Consider the following 19,082-nt stretch of genomic DNA (forward strand, 5'->3'; position numbering starts at 1 on the left):
TCTTAACACTTCCTGTTGTTTAGATGATAGTAATCTTGATGGGTGTGAAGTGGTATCTCATTTTGGATTTGATTTGCATTTTCCTCATAATTCATGATGTTCATCATATTTTCATGTGCTTGGCCATCTATATATTTTCTTGGGAGAAATATCTACTCAAGTCCTCTGCCCAATTTTTAAACAACTTATTTTTTATTGAGATATAATTGATATATAACATTGTATAATTTTAAGGTATATGTATATATGTTGATTTGACACACTTATATATTGCAATTTGATTACCGTTGTAACAACTCTATCATGTCACAATTATTTCTTTTTTGTGGCGGGAACAATTTTAATTGGATTCTTTGGATTTTTTTTTGTGGGGAAGTTGCAGGAGTTTTTTATATATTCTGGATACTAATCCCTTATCAGATATATGATTTGCAGGTATTTTCTACCAGTCTGTAGGTTGCCTTTTTATTCTGTGAATAGAATCTTTGATGCACAAAAGTTTTTAATTCTGATGAAGTCTAGTTCACTTACTCTTTTTCTTTTGTTCCTATGCTTTTGGTACCATATACAAGAAATCATTGCCAAACCCAATGACATGAAGCTTTTCCCTTATATTTTGTTATAAGATTTTTCAAGTTTGAGCTCTTATGTTTAGGTCTTTGAGGTTTTTCTGGTTTTTGTTTTTTTAAATATCACAAACTGTTGGCAAGAGTATAAATTAGTATACTATTGATGGCAATTTAAACTAATAAGACTTCACTGAAGAGTAATTTGGTAGAATATGCCAAAAACTAAAAAAATGGGTGTGCCCTCTCATGCAGAATTACACCACTAGGCATCTATATTAAGAAAAATAATCATTGAGGTTCAACAAAGTTCACTGCAGAATATTATAGTGAAAGATCAAGAAGGGAGGGGAGCTCAAAATAACCAGCAAAAGGGAAATGATCCACTAAATCATTGTATGGATTTTAAAAACTATGTACTTCAAGAGTATTTTCTTTTTGAGAGAGTGAATGTGCACAATCAGGGGAGAAGGAGAGAGGGAGAGAATCTTAAGCAGGCTCCATGCCCAGCATAGAGCCTGACATGGGGGCTCAATCTCAGGACCATGAGATCATAACCTGAGTCAAAATCAAGAGTCAGACGCTTAACTGACTGAGTCACCTAGGTGCCCCAAATATTTTAAAATACAGAAAATGATCATGATATAATACAAGTGAAAAAAACAGATTATGGGGTGCCTGAGTGGCATGGTTGGTTGAGGTCCAACTTCAGCTCAGGTCATGATCTCGAGCCCCACATCCGGCTCACTGCTGTCACCCTGTCAGCACACAGCCCGCTTTGGATCCCCTGCCCCCATCTCTCTGCCCCTCCCCTGCTTGTGCTCTCACAGAAAATATTTTTTTTAAGTAAAAAAGCAAATTATAAAGCATTAAATAGAGTCTATCTCAAGTCTGCAAAATATAAATTTATACAACAGATGTAGAATGAAAATATACAACAGATGTAGAATGAAAATGGAAATAAATGCAGCAAAATGTTAACTGCAATTAAAAGTAGAACAGCTGACCATTTTACTTTTTTCATATTTTGTCTATTTCATATATTTTCTACAGTGAATACTGGAACAGGAATGGACTGGACATGAGAGATTTATAAACAGAGGGAGGCAATTTCTATGCCAGGACTCAAGAAAGAAAGTGTGGAGGCACCTGGAGGGCTGAGTTGGTTAAGTTCAGTAACTGAACCTTCAGTTCAGGGCATGATCTGACAGTTCGTGAGTTTGAGCCCTGCATTAGGCTCTCTGCTGACAGCACAGAACTTACTTCAGATACACTGTCTCTCTTTCTCTTTCTCTCTCTCTCTCCCTCTCCCTCTCCCCCTCTCGGCCTCTTCCCTACTCTCTCTCTCCTAAAAATAAATAATCAGTAAATTTAAAAAAGAAAGAAAGGGTAAACAAAGCAATTAATATCTATTGAAAGGCTTTCTTCTAAGTACCAAGATGGTAACCATGTATATTGAGTACCAAGGGGAACTTGTTACAGATTTTAAGCAAGAAAATCTAGCAAAGAATTGAATGGCAAACAGAAAAGATGAAAACCTATTGGCACAGGATATTAAAATAACAAGACAAGAAATAGTAAATGAAAGTATACACTGCCTATGCTGAAAATGGAAAAGGTGATGCATAAGACAGTAATCTGTGAAATAGACTCTGTTTTTCAAGATGTAGTTCTTGAATCAATTTCATCAGAATCACCTATGTTGTTTGTCTTTTTTAAATGCAGATTTGCGGTCTCTACTCCATTACAGAATTAGAATCTAAATCTATGGGATTCAGCCCAGGACTTACATTTAATTAGCCCCCCCAACTCACTCTGTAGGTGACTTTTATGCACACAAAATTAGAAAGACTCCTTTGAAGTTCAGCAACTTGTAGAGTCTGAGAATGAGAGGGATGGAGGAATAGAAGAAATGGCTTAGTTTTCAAGCATGTTGGTAACCAGCTCCATGTTGCTATGGGCTCTCCATGTTTTGTGGCAAACAACATGGATACTTCATTCTAGTTTAACTTAACAAAGACTTTTGCCTAAAGGTACCTTTCTGTCATACTACCCAACTGCTTAATTTGTCCTCTTGAGACTGTATTTTATTAATCTCTGAAGCTGCTTACATTAAGAGCTTAAAACATTTTAATTCCACACCTATCCTTAAGAGACTAGAAGAGCACCTGGCACATACATAGTAGGCAACCAATGAAATGAGAAATGGGTGCTTCTAAGGAAAAGAAAGCTGTAGGGCTAGAGAGGTAGGATAAGATCAGAGAGAAAAGGCTGTACATATATGCTAAACCAATGAGCTTGAACTTATCCTAAAAGGGTGCAGTTTGAGGAAATGAGATTTGGCAAATGTATACTCTTGTGAAACAACCACTTCAATCAAAATAAAGAACTTTTCCATGACCATGAAAGTTCACCCATATTTCCCCCATTTGTGGTCATTACCTCCCCTATCCCTAACTCCTGGCAACCACTGATCTGATTTCATTCACTAGTTTTGCCTTTCCAGGACATTATATAAATGAAATTATATAGATTCCTTTTGGTCTGGTTCCTTTCACTTAGCATAATATTTTGAGATTCATTCACTGTTACCTGCATTGGTAGTTTGTCACTTGTTATTGCTAGAAGTATTTCTTTTTTTTTTTAATATAATTTATTGTCAATTTGGCTAACATACAGTGTGTACAGTGTGCTCTTGGTTTTGGGGGTAGATTCCTGTGATTCATTACTTACATACAACACCCAGTGCTCATCCCAATAAGTGTCCTCCTCAATGCCATTACCCATTTTCCCCCTCTCTCCCACCCTCCCCCAATCAACCCTCAGTTTGTTCTCTGTATTTTAGAGTCTTTCATGGTTTGCCTCCCTCCCTCTCTTTTGTAACTATTTTTTTCTCCTTCCTTCCCCCATTGTCTTCTGTTAAGTTTCTCAAGTTCCACATATGAGTGAAAACATGATACCTGTCTTTCTCTGACTTATTTCACTTAGCATAATACCTTCCAGTTCCATCCACATTGCTGCCAATGGCAGGATTTCATTCTTTCTCATTGCCAAGTAGTATTCCATTGTATATATAATCGTATCTTCTTTATCCATTCATCAGTTGATGGACATTTAGGCTCTTTCCATAATTTGGCTACTGTTGAAAGTGCTGCTATAAACATTGGGATGCAAGTGCCCCTATGAATCAGCACTCCTGTATCCTTTGGATAAATTCCTAGTAGTGTTATTGCTGGGTCCTAGGATAGTTCCATTTTTAGTTCTTTGATGAACCTCCACAGTTTTCCAAAGTGGCTGTACCAGTTTACATTCCCACCAACAGTGCAAAGGGGTTCCTGTTTCTCCACATCCTTGCCAGCATCTGTTGTTTCCTGATTTGTTCATTTTAGCCACTCTGACCGGTGTGAGGTGGTATCTGTGTGATTTTGATTTGTATTTCTCTGATGATGATGTTGAGCATCTTTTCATGTGTCTGTTGGCCATCTGGATGTCTTCTTTGGAAAAATGTCTATTCATGTCTTCTGCCCATTTCTTCACTGGATTATTTGTTTCTTGGGTGTTGAGTCTGGTAAGTTCATTACAGATTTTGGATACTAACCCTTTATCAGATATGTCATTTGCAAATATCTTTTCCCATTCCGTCAGTTGCCTTTCAGTTTTGTTGACTGTTTCCTTTGCAGTGGAGAAGCTTTTTTATCTTGATGAGGTCCCAATAGTTCATTTTTGCTTTTAATTCCCTTGCCTTTGGGGATGTGTCAAGTAAGAAACTGCTGCGGCTGAGGTCAGAGAGGTTTTTTCCTGCTTTCTCCTCTAGGGTTTTGATGGTTTCCTGTCTCACATTCAGGTCCTTTATCCATTTTGAGGTGGGTTTTTTTTTTTTTTTTTTTTTTGAATGGTGTAAGAAAGTGGTCTAGTTTCATTCTTCTGCATGTTGCTGTCCAGTTCTCCCAGCACCATTTGCTAAAGAGACGGTCTTTTTTCCATTGGATATTCTTTCCTGCTTTGTCAAAGATTAGTTGGCCATACATTTGTGGGTCCAAATCTGTGTTCTCTATTCTATTCCATTGGTCTATGTGTCTGTTGTTGTGCCAGTACCATACTGTCTTGATGATTACAGCTTTGTAGTAGAGGCTAAAGTATGGGATTGTGAGGCCTCCCACTTTTGTTTTCTTTTTCAATATTACTTTGGCTCTTCAGGGTCTTTTGTAGTTCCATACAAATTGTAGGATTGTTTGTTCTAGCTTTGAGAAGAATGCCAGTGCAATTTTGATTGGGACTGCACTGAATGTGTAGATTGCTTTGGGTAGTATTGACATTTTAACAATATTTATTCTTTCAACCCATGAGCATGTAATGTTTTTCCATTTCTTTGTGTCTTCTTCAATTTCCTTCATAAGTTTTCTATAGTTTTCAGCATACAGATCTTTTACATCTTTGGTTGGGTTTATTCCTAGGTATTTTATGGTTCTTGGTGGCTAGGAAGTATTTCATTACATGGTTGTACCACAGTTGTTTATCCACTCATATTTCAAATTTTCTTTTATAGTTTTAAAGTCTGTACTTTTTGTTTCCTGTTTGGGGAAGAAATGGACAAACTCTGCCTAACCCAAACTCAAAATTTTCTTTTTCAAATTCTATAGTTTCAGCTCTTACACTTAGGTTTGTGAATTATTTGGGGCTAATTTTACTAGGTGGTGTAAGGGCTAAGTTGCTGCTGTTTTACTGTTGCTTCCTCCTCCTGTTGTTGTTGTTGTTGTTGTTTTGGCATTTCAGATATCCAACAGTGCCAACTGCATTTGTTGAGAAGATTTACAGAGTTGAATTAACTTGGCAAGTTGTAAAATACTGAGCAGGTAAACGTGAGGTCTATTTCTGGACTCTCTATTCTATCCCGATGACCTATTTGTCTTTCTTTGCTGATACTACATTGTCACATTTACTATCTTAAAATCAGTCTTAAAATGATGTGGCATGGAGCCATCCAAGTTTCTTCTTTTTCAAAATTCTTTTAACCATTTACACCATTTGCATTTTAATATAAATATTAGAATTAACTCATCAATATCTTTTTTATAAAAAAACTGGAATTTTTATTGTAATTACACAGATTTTACAGATCAATGTGAGGAAAATGACATTTTAACAATTTGAGTCTTATAATTCATGAATATGATATTTGTAATTCGTGAACATGATATATCTCTCCATTTATTTAGTTCTTTTTCTCAGCAATATTTTATGCTTTTCAGTGTAAGGCCTTGAGTTTATTTTGCTAAATTTATCCCTTCTTAAAAATGGTATTGTAAAAAGTACTTTTAAAAATTTTACTTTCCAAATTGTTCACTGCAGTGTAAAGAAATATAATTGATTTTTGTATATGTGTATCAACACATATGTATCATGTATCTTTGTGTCATGTGACTATGCTAAATTCAATTATTATTTCTAGTAGCTTTTTTTGTAGATTCTTGGGGGCTACTTGATTATCATGTCATTTTTGAATGACAATGAGGCTTTGAATGACAATGTTCAACAGAAGTGGTAGGAGTGAACATCCCTGCCTTATTCTCAACTTTAGGGTGAAAAGATTCAATCTGTCAGCATTAGGTATGTTAGGTGTAGGATTTAAATAAATGTCCTTTATCAGGTTGAGGAGTCTACTTTTATTTCTAATTTTGGAGTTTTTTTTTTTTTTCAAATGGACATTGAATTTTGTTAAATGTTTTTTCTGTATCTGTTGATATGATCATATGGGTTTTTATGAAATTTTTTTCTTTTTTTATACTTATTTATTTTTGAGAGAGAGAGAAAGAGAGACAGCATGAGGGAGGGAGGGAGGGGCAAAGAGAGAAGGAGACACAGAATCTACAGCAGGCTCCAGGCTCTGAGCTGTCTGCACACAGCCCAATGTGGGGCTCAAACTCACAAAGATCATGACCTAAGCCAAAGCTGGATGCTTAACCAACTTAGCCCCCAGGCACCCCGAAATTTTTTTCCATCACAGGAGTGGCATGATTGTATTTATACATTTTTTGAGAGATCACTCATCATTAAGTTGCAAATTATTCCTTATAAATTAGTTACATCTATATAGATTACTAGACTGTAAGTGCTTTTGTTGTTGTTGAGAGAGAGAGAGAGAGAGAGAGAGAGATAGCAAGTACAAGTAGGAGAGGAGCAGAGGAAGACAGAGAGAGAATTCTGTGTTGTTAGCACAGAACCTGACGTGGGGCTCAATCCCACAACTGTGAGATCATGACCCAATCTGAGGGTCAGCCAGGCACCCCTAGACTGTAAGTTCTATGAAGACGAATACCATGCTTCTTTTCTTCTCCATTCTATATCTAGGCTTGAATACAGTGCCTGAATTAGAGTAGAAAATATTTACTGAGGGAATAAACAAATGTGGAAACAAATGCAAATAGAACAAGAAGAACTATGAAGAATCAGCTAAAATTGAAAAAGACTAGAGGAAGAGAAAATAATTATTAGGAGGCTATCCGATTGAGGGTTGGTATTTCCACAACAGAACACTTAAGGGGCAAAAGATTAGGAATTTTCCAATTAGGAAAAACAAACAGACAAAACTTTCAAGTTTTCTACATGCCTAAGAATCCTGGAGAATTTCTTGTTGATGCTAGTCTATATAGGGTTTGAATTATTGTAATGACCAAGCCAAGAAATGAAAGCTACGCAATTTGCTCTGTTTTTCTAGGGTTATCACATATCCTTGGATTAACCTAAATCTTTGTATTTGTGGACAAAGAGTTAAATAAACTATGGCTGTCTCTTTGGACCTCACCAAACTAGACCCTATTTACCAAGTGTATAAAGGACTTTCCAAACCAAACCTGTTAATAGGATAGTCTAATATCCTCTGATGGCAAAAATGACTAAAGGGGAGGGAGGGTTGGGAGAGCAGTAGAGGGAAGAGGATGAGCTCAAAAGTACAAAAATCCTAAAATACCAAAATGCACTAAGTTTTTACAAGAGATTAGTTGGTTGACAGAGAGGTAATAACTAGCAATGCCATAAATCTTCCTATTGCTTTCTCTTCTCTAGACTTCAGACTACTAAGATGGCAAACAAGTTGGCCTTAGAAATGGTCTGAACTAATCAGAAATTCAAGCTGTATAGGAACTGGGACTGTAGAAAAGGAAGTTTTTTGCAAGAAAGTACTGCAACTAAAAGAAAAGAAGAGGGACAGGACAAGATATTTTTAACCTAAAAGTTTTAGTATTAGGCCAGTGCTCATCCCCTTATTCCACATTCAACAAATATTTAATTAATGCTTACTATTGCCAAACAGCAAGTACAATATAAAAACAAGAAGAAATCATGCCTGTCTTTAAAGAACTCACAGTTTAACAGAAAGACAGACCTGTTGAGAAACTGTGAAATAACTGGTTTACAAAAATAGAGAGAATGAGCAGAGGGTAGGAAGTAATACCAATCAACACCTCACTGTGAGACTCTGATGAAACATCATTAAAAAGTGGTTCCAGAAATTAATACAGATTACACTAATAGGAATGACATGGCTCAATCAAGGAAGAGGAAAGATCAACTGTGATCTCTCAACCCAAAGTGGACACTAATTTGAGTGTCACATTGTACAAGCAAAATGACCTGCTAAAATTAACCATGCTTCTAAAATGGAAAAGTATCTGAAAGTGAGGCCTCAGAAAATACGACTAACAACAACTATCATCTATAGTATGCATTTTTCAGTTTTATCATGATATAATTGATATATTAGTTGAAGGTATGTAACATAATGATTTGCTATTATGTATACTGCAAAATGATTAGCACAATAAGTTTAATTAACATCACTTACCTCACATAGTTAGTCTTTTTCTTGTGATGACAACTTTTTAAGAGCTACTCTCTTGGCAAATTTCAAATATAAATACAGCATTGTTAACTATAGTCCCCATACTTTATACATTATCCCCATACAGTATGTATTTTAATTTCCATACAACTTTGTGCAATGGTTAAATGAACTAAAGATGTTTAGCCTGAAAAAACGGAGTAAAAACAGTACTGTTTTTAATAGTTGAAGAATTATTAAGGGAGAAAATACATTTACCTTGTAAGCTCCGTCTGTAAAAGGAAAGTGAGGTCAAAGGAATGTTTCTGAAAGCAACACTACATTATATGTTAACTAACTTAAATTTAAATAAAATCTTGTAGTGGGGGTGCACCTGGGTGGCTCAGTTGGTTAAGGGTGTGATGCTTGATTTTGGCTCAGGTCATGATCTCACAGTTGGTAAATTCAAGGACCGCATCAGCATCTTTGCTAATACTGCAGAGCCAGCTTGGGAGTCTCCCTTTCTCTCTGCCCCTCCCCTGCTCATGATCTCTCTGTCTCTCTCTCTGTCTATCTCTCAAGAATAAATAAATATTAAAAATAATTAAATTTTGAAAAGATAAGTAAATAGAAAAAAGAAAAAAGAATGCAGCTTATAGGTGGCAACTCAAAATAAGGAAAAAGAAACACATGCAACTGATACCTCTTTCTTTGCATGTGGTTGGTATATAAAATGTTTATATTTATAAAACTTTAGACAGAGTTACTGAACAAATGAATTAATGCCTTAAAATTAACAAGCATTTCCATTGCTAAAAGTATTTAAACACACAGTAGGTGACCCTAAGACAAAAATGTGGAAAAGACTGCTTAATTTGTGGCCATACAGACTAGACAATTTTTACAGATCCCTCCACACTCATTAATCTCCATAAACCAGTAAGTTGCTTATTCTCTTTTCTCAGTTCTCACATCTATAAAATGGGGATACAGGTTCTGGCTGTCTCAAGGTAATGTGAAAATAAGGAAGTCAAGGAGTATAAAAGGACAGAGGCAGGGACTAAGGTAGGATCAGGGGAGGGAAGGGCAGCATAAATCTGTCACTGGTGGAAAGGGAGCGAGGTTCTCCTGAAGTGAACTGTTCAACTAACTGAAGACCACAACCCCAACTCTATGCTAAAGACCGCATATTCCTCATTATTCCTCCATATACATTATCATTCCTGCTTCTGTACTTTCCCTGCCTAGAATAAACTTACTTCCCCCGCCTAATGTGTCCACATAACAAATTTTGATTCATAATTCTTAAGTCGGTCCTTCTCTGAAATCTTTCCTGACCACCCTCACAACCCTGTCTATTCTCTTCCCATATCTCCAAGACACCAGCTAAAACTGAATATTCCTTTTCAATATCCTCATAGCACAATCTACATTCATAATAGAAATTACTTTATTGGGAAGATCATGAGTTCTAGATTCAGTCTAAGATTGAATTCGTGACTTAGGAATTCTCTGATCTTCAGTTTATTCATCTTTGAAACAGGGATAACAATGACTGCTTCACAGTATTGTTCAACTGTTGTATAGGAACCAACTACACTAAGCATAGTGGCTGTTGTACAATAGGTAATGTGAGCATATGTACATGTGTGTATGTGTATGAATAAATGAATGAGTGAATGAATGGATAGATGCCCTTTATTTCCATGTCTACTTCCCCCTCTTTATAGATATATAACATGGAGTCCTCTGGGATAATGACTCCCTTATTTTATGCACAGTCTGAAAACAGCATAACATTAAGTAAGCCCAAAGTAATCAACAAACATTTATAATACAATGATCCATTCTGATTAAACAAAAATCTTTTGGAATTTATGTCCTAATATTCAGCACTAATTGCTGAATATGAGACCTTGAGAAAGTAAAGTGCTATTTACTATTACAGCCATTACTGTGTGTTTTATTCCTTTAAACAGGAAAAAAAGTCATCTTAGAGTCTTTCAAAGGAAGATGATACAGAATTATCAGAGGGAGAAGAGACTGAAAGATAAATGGCACAAAATAAGATGCTAGAAAACATAAGTCTATGCTTCTTATCTTCATTGCTTTGCTTTGAACAAAATATGACATGAGTGATAAAAGTAGTTGAGGGAAAAATAATTTTAAATAAAGCTTAAAGACGCTTTATAAAATGGCAACTTTAAACTCTATACCAAACTGCTAACAGCAGGGACATAAGAATGAGAGAGAGGAAAAATATTCGTTTCTTTTTTATATACTTCTCTATTAAAATATTTTTTTTACTGAATAGAAGTTTTAGAAATGTGAAACTAGGTAAAAGAAACATTTCTAATGCATAAATGAGAATAAACTATGTACACGATGGCCCAGTCTGAGATGCTGCTTATTTATATATTAAAATAATTTTATAATTTGGGGAGTGTACAATTGTTGGCATAGAGGCAACAAATATCAGTTTGAAGACAGACCAAAGAACAGTGAGATTAATGTACGAAATTTGCAGACACCTCCCTCCCCCAAAGTACAAGCTATGATTAGTCCTCATCATTTCATGCTCACAACATTTGTGTAAGACAAATATGATTGCTACTTTCTTTCCACATGCATTAATAACAATAAAAAATAACCACTTATACAGTGTTTATTATTCATAAAGAGTGGCTGAGCACACAGGGTAAAGGCATATGCCAAAAATTACATGGTTAATCTGAGTTACAGAATCAAGACTGGAAACTAAATTCACAGATTCAAGAAAAAAACTGGTTTGAAATATCCTAAACTACTTTTTCAAGCTCAAAATGCACTTGCTAAATGTTTTAACTCTTTACATACTCAATCTTATTCATTTCAACTCAAATGCTATCCAACATAATAAAAGTAGTTTCAGGAAAGTAGATTAAAAACAGAAAAGAAAATGAGGCAAATGGTTAAACTAATTACAGACCTATTTTTCTATTTTCCATTCCAGAAATGAAACTAAGGCTCTGCTGAATAGGCCCAGCAAAAGTAAATTTTCTGGGAGCACTGATTCAACAAACTTTATTGAACAAATACCTGTATGTTAGGTTAAATCCTGTACTAATCTGCTATACATAAAACGAGACAATAATTCCCACCCTCAAGATCACACCATTTCACACTAGATAGTATTTTACAGAAGAACCAATGCTTTAAAATAATTCTTTAAATTTATTCAAAATAAGAAAACCCAGAAAGATTTTGTACCAAAACAAAACTGTAGAAACAAATAAATAAACACACTAAAAAATATTAACAAACTGATACAATTACCACTAGGTGTCACTCTGATATAAAGTTGTCAGCTGCCTTTAGGCTTGCTTTTATACATTGTTGAGTCTCCCTGGTAATAACCTGGAAAACTGCATCTTATTTACCATTTCTTTGCATTTTAACATTTATGCATACACAGAAAATTAGGATTTATACAATTCCTTAATAACAGTAAGTTGGTCCATATTTTTAAGTTTTCCTGTGGTATTTTAATATACATACAAATACATACATATGCTCATATATTGAGCCATTTATTTTCTCAACAGACTACTCTGTGCTAACCATTGTGCTTGGAGAATTTAGAGAAGAATAAGACCTAGTCTCTGAATAGTTTGAGAAGTTAATAGTCACAAGGGAAACTTGAAAAGAATAAGATATTTTAAAATCCATTTTGCAAGTATATATATTTTATGGTATCATACAAGATGAATCAACTACTATGTCCACGCAAATTAGGAAAGGCTTCATAAAGAAGAGATATTTACATGGAATATTAAAAGATGAGTATGAGTTTCCTAGAAAAACTAAAACAAGGAAGGGTAAATCAAACAGAATATAGGAAATAAGAAACCACTGAAAGATGTATAAGAAGATTCATATTCTAGAAAAATCATTATAGGGCAACTATGTAAAATATAGACTAGAGAAATAAAGGTAACAGAGATGATAAAAATAAAGGAAGGATTCAAGTGATATCACTGTAAAACTAATACAACTTAATCAGTCAAATGCAGTGAAAGAAGAAAAAAATCTTCCATCAAGTTCCAAACATCCCTGCATACAACTTCCACAGTGATGCACATCAACAACTTAATGAACACAGAGAAGATGTGCGACATGATTCTTTGACTGGCATGCAATTCATAATAAAAGAATAACCATAATCCAAAACAAATTTAAAAAACTGGAATAGTTAGAAGAAGCAGGAGGTGTGTTGCACAATAACAATATGTGATATATATTTTGAGTCATATTTTATTTACAATATATTTGTAACTATCTTAATTGTATTTCTGTTTAAACAGAATGATTATTTGACTGTTTCCACTCTACCATACGTGGTCACAAGTCCGTTTTTAAAAGTGAATTATAAAGCCAACAGTTTTAACAAATGTGATCTCTGGAAATTCTATCATATGTTTTTGTAACAAAACTTTAACACAGTTTCATAGATTATTCTCCAAATTAAGATAGAATTAAAGTGTAACATTAACATATCCAGACAAGATCCAGACAAGCCAGCATTTCTGATCACCATCTTTGAAATAAGTAGGGATATCACTCCCAGTGAGAGAACCAATGAAAAGGGTGGTTCAAGTGATCAAAATATCCTTTTACTTCCAACATATACCAAATATTCCATCAACCAAAAAAAATCAGGTCATTTTCAAATGAGAGTGTTAACTACTCAGCCACATGCTACATAATAGCAGTTAAAATTTATTTAATAAAGGACTTTACAGTTTTTTTAACAGATAAAACACAGATAATTTTAAGTAAAAGTGTGATACGGTACTGAGTTCTTTCCCCTATAATAAATACATTCATCACTAAACTAAGAAAGTAAAAGCCTAGTAAAAAACCCTACATAAGGAGTTTCCTACTAATACACCATGGATACCTTACCAATATTACTGAAAATCTATAGGAACAATAAGGAGGGTCAATTCTGACAAATTTCTATTGTAAAAATAAATAAAACTATTTTGCAAATATCAATAAATGGGCCTTTGGCATTTTAAAACTACAAATTCATTTTAAATATCAAAACCCTAGAAACTTACTTAAAAAAAAAAAAAAAAAAAAAAAAAGAACCAAACAGACACCTGGGTAGCTCAGTAATTGAACATCCGACTCTTAGTTTCAGTTCAGGTCATGATCTCACAGTCGTGAGATCAAGTCCCATGTCAGATTCTCTTCCTCTCTCTCTGTCCCACTCCCTGCTCGTGCATGCATATGTGCACAAACTCTCTCAAAATAAATAAATAAGCTTTTTAAAAAACATATTTTGGAGCTGAAGAATATAATAACTGAATTGAAAAAGTCATTAAAAGGGCACAATAGACTTGATCAACCAGAAAAAAAAAATATGTGAACTTGAAGACAAGTCATTTGAAATTATCCAGTCAGAAGAGAAACAAGAAAAATGAAATGAGAAAGAATGAAAAAAGCCTAGACAACTTATGGGAAACCATTAAAGGAGCAACACAGGCATTTATGGGAGTTGTAGAAAATAAGACAAAGGGTCAGAAGGCTTATTTGAAGAAATAATGGCTGAACAATTCCCAAATCTGGGGAAGGAAACAGACTTGCAGATTCATGAAGCACAAAGGATCCAAAAAATAATAAATCCTAAAAAGTTCATACCAAAAAACATTAAAATCAAATTGTCAAATTAAAGGACAAAAAGGAATCTGAAGGCAGCAAGTGAAAAAAGCTCATCACATAAAGGGAACTGCCCCCAGTATCAGCAGATTTCTCAACTGAAACTTTGCAGGACAGAAGGGAAGAAAATAATATATTTAAAGTGTTGAAAGAAAAAAACTGCCAAAAAAGAATACTGTATTTCCAGTAAAACTGTTCTTCATATATTAAAGAGAAATAATGACTTTTCCCAGCTAAAAGCTGAGAAAGTTCAACAGTAGACCTGCCTTATAAGAAATGCTAAAGAGAGTACTCCAGTTGTAACAAAAGTATACCAGATAGCAACACAGGAGTATAAAGCTCATTGTTAATGGTAAATATACAGACACTACAAAACACTCTACACGAGTACAGAATATTGTAATAATGGTAATTAATAACTTATTCTGGTATAGAAGTTAAAAGAAAAAGTATACAAAATATAACTATAAAATGTTAATGGTACTTAACATGCAAAGATATAATTTGTGACATCGATAACAAAGGGAGGGAATAAAGAGTAGGTTTATGTATGACTTAAATTACCAGGTTAAAATAGATTATCAAAAATAGAAGATGTCTTATGTAAGCTCCATGATAACTACAAAGAAAACAACTACAGAAGATGCAAAGAAAACAGCTACAGAAGATACAGAAAAGAAAATGGAGACAGGATCAAAGCATGATACTACAAAAAAAAAAAAAAAAAAAATCGGGGCGCCTGGGTGGCCCAGTCGGTTAAGCGTCCGACTTCGGCTCAGGTCATGATCTCGCGGTCTGTGAGTTCGAGCCCCGCGTCGGGCTCTGTGCTGACAGCTCAGAGCCTGGAGCCTGCTTCAGATTCTGTGTCTCCGTCTCTCTCTGCCCCTCCCCTAATTTCTCTCTCTCCCTCCCTCCCTCCCTCTCTTTGCCCCTCTCCTGCTTGCTCTCTCTCTCTCTCTCTCAAAAATAAACATTAAAAGAAAAAAAATTAATCAAAATCAGTAATCAAAAACCAACAAAGAAAAATTCAGCACCAGATGGTTTCATTGGAGAATTCTACCAAACATCTGAAGAAAAATTAACCTCACTCTTTTCAAACTCATCCCAAAAATTAAGGCAGAGAGAACGCTTCTGAATTCATTTTATGAAGCCAACATTACCCTGATGCCAAAGCCAAAGACACTACAAAAACAAGAACAAAAACTATTACCCAATATCCCTGATGAATATAGATGTAAAAATCCTCTACAAAATATTAGAAAACCAAATTCAACAGCACATTAGAAAGATCATACACCATAACCAAATGAAATTTATGCATGTGATACAAGGATGGTTCGACATATGGAAATCAATGTGATATATACCATATTAATGAAATGAAGAGAAAAATATTACACAATCATCTTAAAATATGCAGAAAAAGCATTTGACAAAATTCTCCAGCATTTCATGATAAAAATACTCAAACTAGAAACAGAAGAAAATTATTGCAACATAATAAAGGCCATATATGAAATATCCACAGCTAATATCATACTGAATGGTGAAAACTAAAAACTTTTCCTCTAAAGATCATGAACAATTCAAGAATGCCTACTGTTGCCACTTCTATACCACACAGTATCTGAAGTCCTAGCCAGAATGATTAGACAATAAAAAGAAATAAAAGGGATCCAAATCAGAAAGCAAGAAATAGAATTATCTATGTTTCCAGATGATATTGTATGTAGAACACCCTAAAGATCCTATTAAAAAAAAAAAAAAACCTGCTAGACCTAACAAACAAATTTGGCAATGTTGCAGGAATACAAAATTTACATACAAAAACTAGTTATATTTCATACACTAACAACAAATAATCTAATAAGGAAACTAATAAAACTATCTCATTTACAGTAGCATCAAAAAGAATAACATACACAGGAATAAATTTAGCCAAAGAGACAAAAGACTTGCACAATGAAAACTACAAAACAATGCTAAAAGAAAGTAAAGACGAAACAAATGAAAAGACATCACATGTTCATGGATTGAAAGACTTATTAATATTGTTAAAATAACCATACTACTCATAGCAACCTACAGATTCAATGTAATCCCTAACAAAATCCCAATGGCATTTTTGCAGAAAACAATGTTAAAATTCATATGGAACCACAAAGGACCCTATGTAGCCAAAACAATCTTGAGAAAGAAGAATAAAGCTGGGGGCCTTATATTTCCTGACTTCAAAACATTTTACAAAGTAATCAAGACAGTATGGTACTGGCCTAGAGAAAAACATATTGACCAATGGAACAGGTAGCAACCCCAGAAATTAATCTATACATATATGTCAAATGATTTGACAAGAGTGCCAAGTCTACACAATCGGGAAAAGATAGTCTCTTTAACAAACAGTGTAGGGAAAACTGGATATCCATGTGTGAAAGAGTGAAATTGGACCTTTATCTTATTCCATGCACAAAAGCTAACTCAAAATGGGGAGGTAGGCAGGCATGGGCTAGTGGGTAAGGAGTATTAAGGAGGGCACACGTTGTGTTGAGCATTCGCTATTATATGTAAATGATGAACCACTAAATTCTACTCCTGAAACCAATATTACACTAGATGTTAACTAACTAGAATTTAAATAAAATTTTGAAAAAAAAAAAAAACCATAGACTTAAACATAAGATCTGAAACTATAAGACTCATAGAAGAAAATATAAAGCAAAAGCTTCATTAACATTGGTCTTGGCAATGATTTCATGGATATAACACAGAAGCATAGACAACAAAAGTAAAAATAGACAAGTGGGACTAGATTAAACAAAAAACTGTGCAGCAAAGGAAACAATGAGTATAAATATAAAGGCAACCTACAAAATTGGAGAAAATATTTCTAAAGCATATATCTGATAAGGGGTTAATATTCAAAATATATAAAGAAATCCTACAATCCAACAGCAAAAAAGTAATAACCTGATTTAAAGATGGGCAAAGGCCTTGAATAGGTATTTCTCCAAAGAAAACATACAAATTACCAACAGGTATATGAGAAGATGTTCAACATCACTAATCACCATGGAAATCCAAACCCAAACCACAATGAGATATCACTTCATACCTGTTAAGATGGCCATTATAAAACAAAAACAAAGCAGAAAATAGCAAGTGCTGGCAAGGATATGGAGAAATTGGAACCCTTGTTCATTATGGGAGTGTAAAATGGTGTGGCCATTATGAAAAAAGTAACAATGGTGGAGCCATTATGATAAAAGTATGAACATTCCTCAGAAAATTAAAAATAGAACCACACATGATCCAGCAATCCCACTTTTGGGTATTTACCCAAAAGAATTAAAAGCAAAATCTTGAGAGATATTTGCAATCTCTTGTAGCATTATTCACAATATCCAAGAGGCGAAAACAACCTAAATGTCCACAGATGGGCAAATGGATAAAGAAAATATGGAATATACATACAATGGAATATTCTTCATCATTAAAAAAAGAAGAAAATCCTGTAATTTGCTACAATATAGACGAAACTTGAGGATATCATACTAAGTGAAATGAGCCAGACACAGAAAGACAAATACTGTATGATTCCACTTCTAGAATAGATTTAAAGTATTCAAAGTAATCTAAGCAGAAAGTTGAATGATGGTTGCCAGGGGCTGGTAGAAGGGGAAAATGGGGAGTTGCTAGTCAATGGATACAAAGTTTCAGTTATACAAGATGAAAAAGTTCTGCTTTCTCAAGACATGCTGTACAACAATGTACATATAGTTAACAAAACTATATTGTATATTTAAAAATTTAAGAGGATAGATATATTATGCACTTTACCACAATTTGGGAGCAGGGGAAGGAATCTATAGGAGAATACTGGGGGCATGGGAATGAGTATGGGAAGAAATAGATGGACTAGGAAAGAAATCTGGGCAGAAGGAGGTATGTGTACAAAGGATCTAATAACCTATTCAAGGAACTGAAACAAGTCCATAAGAACTTAGGCATGGTGAGCAAGGACAAAAGTGGTAACAGATGAAAATTAGAAATGGAACAGGGGCCTGATCAAGCAGAGACTTAACAGGCCATGGTAAAAAGACTTTAATTTTATCCTAAACCAATGGGAAGTCTCTAAATGGCTTTAAGTAAGGGAATAACAATCTGATTAGTGTTTGAGAATGATCAATCTTTTAACAGTTTAGCTTTTTCTCTGTAGTGTACTTCAATTAATAAAATTAAATACAATTAGGAAAGATCTCCCTAAAAAAGAACAAAGGCAAAATTTCAGAAAGATTTGGAATTTAGATTTTAGGCAAAAGTACAGTCATCGGGTCAAATAATCTGAATCAAACGTGAATTCAACAGTTTCTCTGTAGAAATTTGGCAAAATCTGTCCAACAATGGCACACATACACTTTAAGTTTCCTTTGAAAAGCTGGCAGGGAGAAGGGTATTATGTCTTATTTCTGATTAATCATTAACCATAACATGAAAAATGAATGGATTTCAGCTATAAAGTCCAATACACAATATACTTAAAGTTCGATTTGCATCTGCCCTAAAAGAACATCTTACACTATTTCATATAAGTGGAACAAAAAAATTATTCTCAAACTTGCCTCAATATCAACACAGTGGTTTTTTTTTAATTTTTTTTAACGTTTTATTCATTTTTGAGACAGAGAGAGACAGAGCATGAATGGGGGAAGGTCAGAGAGAGAGGGAGACACAGAATCCGAAACAGGCTCCAGGCTCTGAGCCGTCAGCACAGAGCCCGACGCGGGGCTCGAACCCACAGACCGCGAGATCATGACCCGAGCCAAAGTCGGCCGCCCAACCGACTGCGCCACCCAGGCGCCCCACAACACAGTGTTTTAAAAATGCAGCATAATTGGGGCGCCTGGGTGGCGCAGTCGGTTGAGCGTCCGACTTCAGCCAGGTCACGATCTCGCGGTCCGTGAGTTCGAGCCCCGCGTCAGGCTCTGGGCTGATGGCTC

General features: G+C 34.8%; 1 protein-coding gene across 3 annotated transcripts in view; it reads right to left on the reverse strand.

Annotated features, from left to right (window-relative positions):
• The window catches only part of FAF1 (Fas associated factor 1), a 508,536-nt gene that overhangs the window by 324,356 nt on the left and 165,098 nt on the right, over window positions 1–19,082 (reverse strand). The window lies entirely within an intron of this gene.

Source organism: Acinonyx jubatus, chromosome C1, assembly GCF_027475565.1.
Source record: "Acinonyx jubatus isolate Ajub_Pintada_27869175 chromosome C1, VMU_Ajub_asm_v1.0, whole genome shotgun sequence".
In the NCBI taxonomy this organism is placed as follows: Eukaryota; Metazoa; Chordata; class Mammalia; order Carnivora; family Felidae; genus Acinonyx; species Acinonyx jubatus.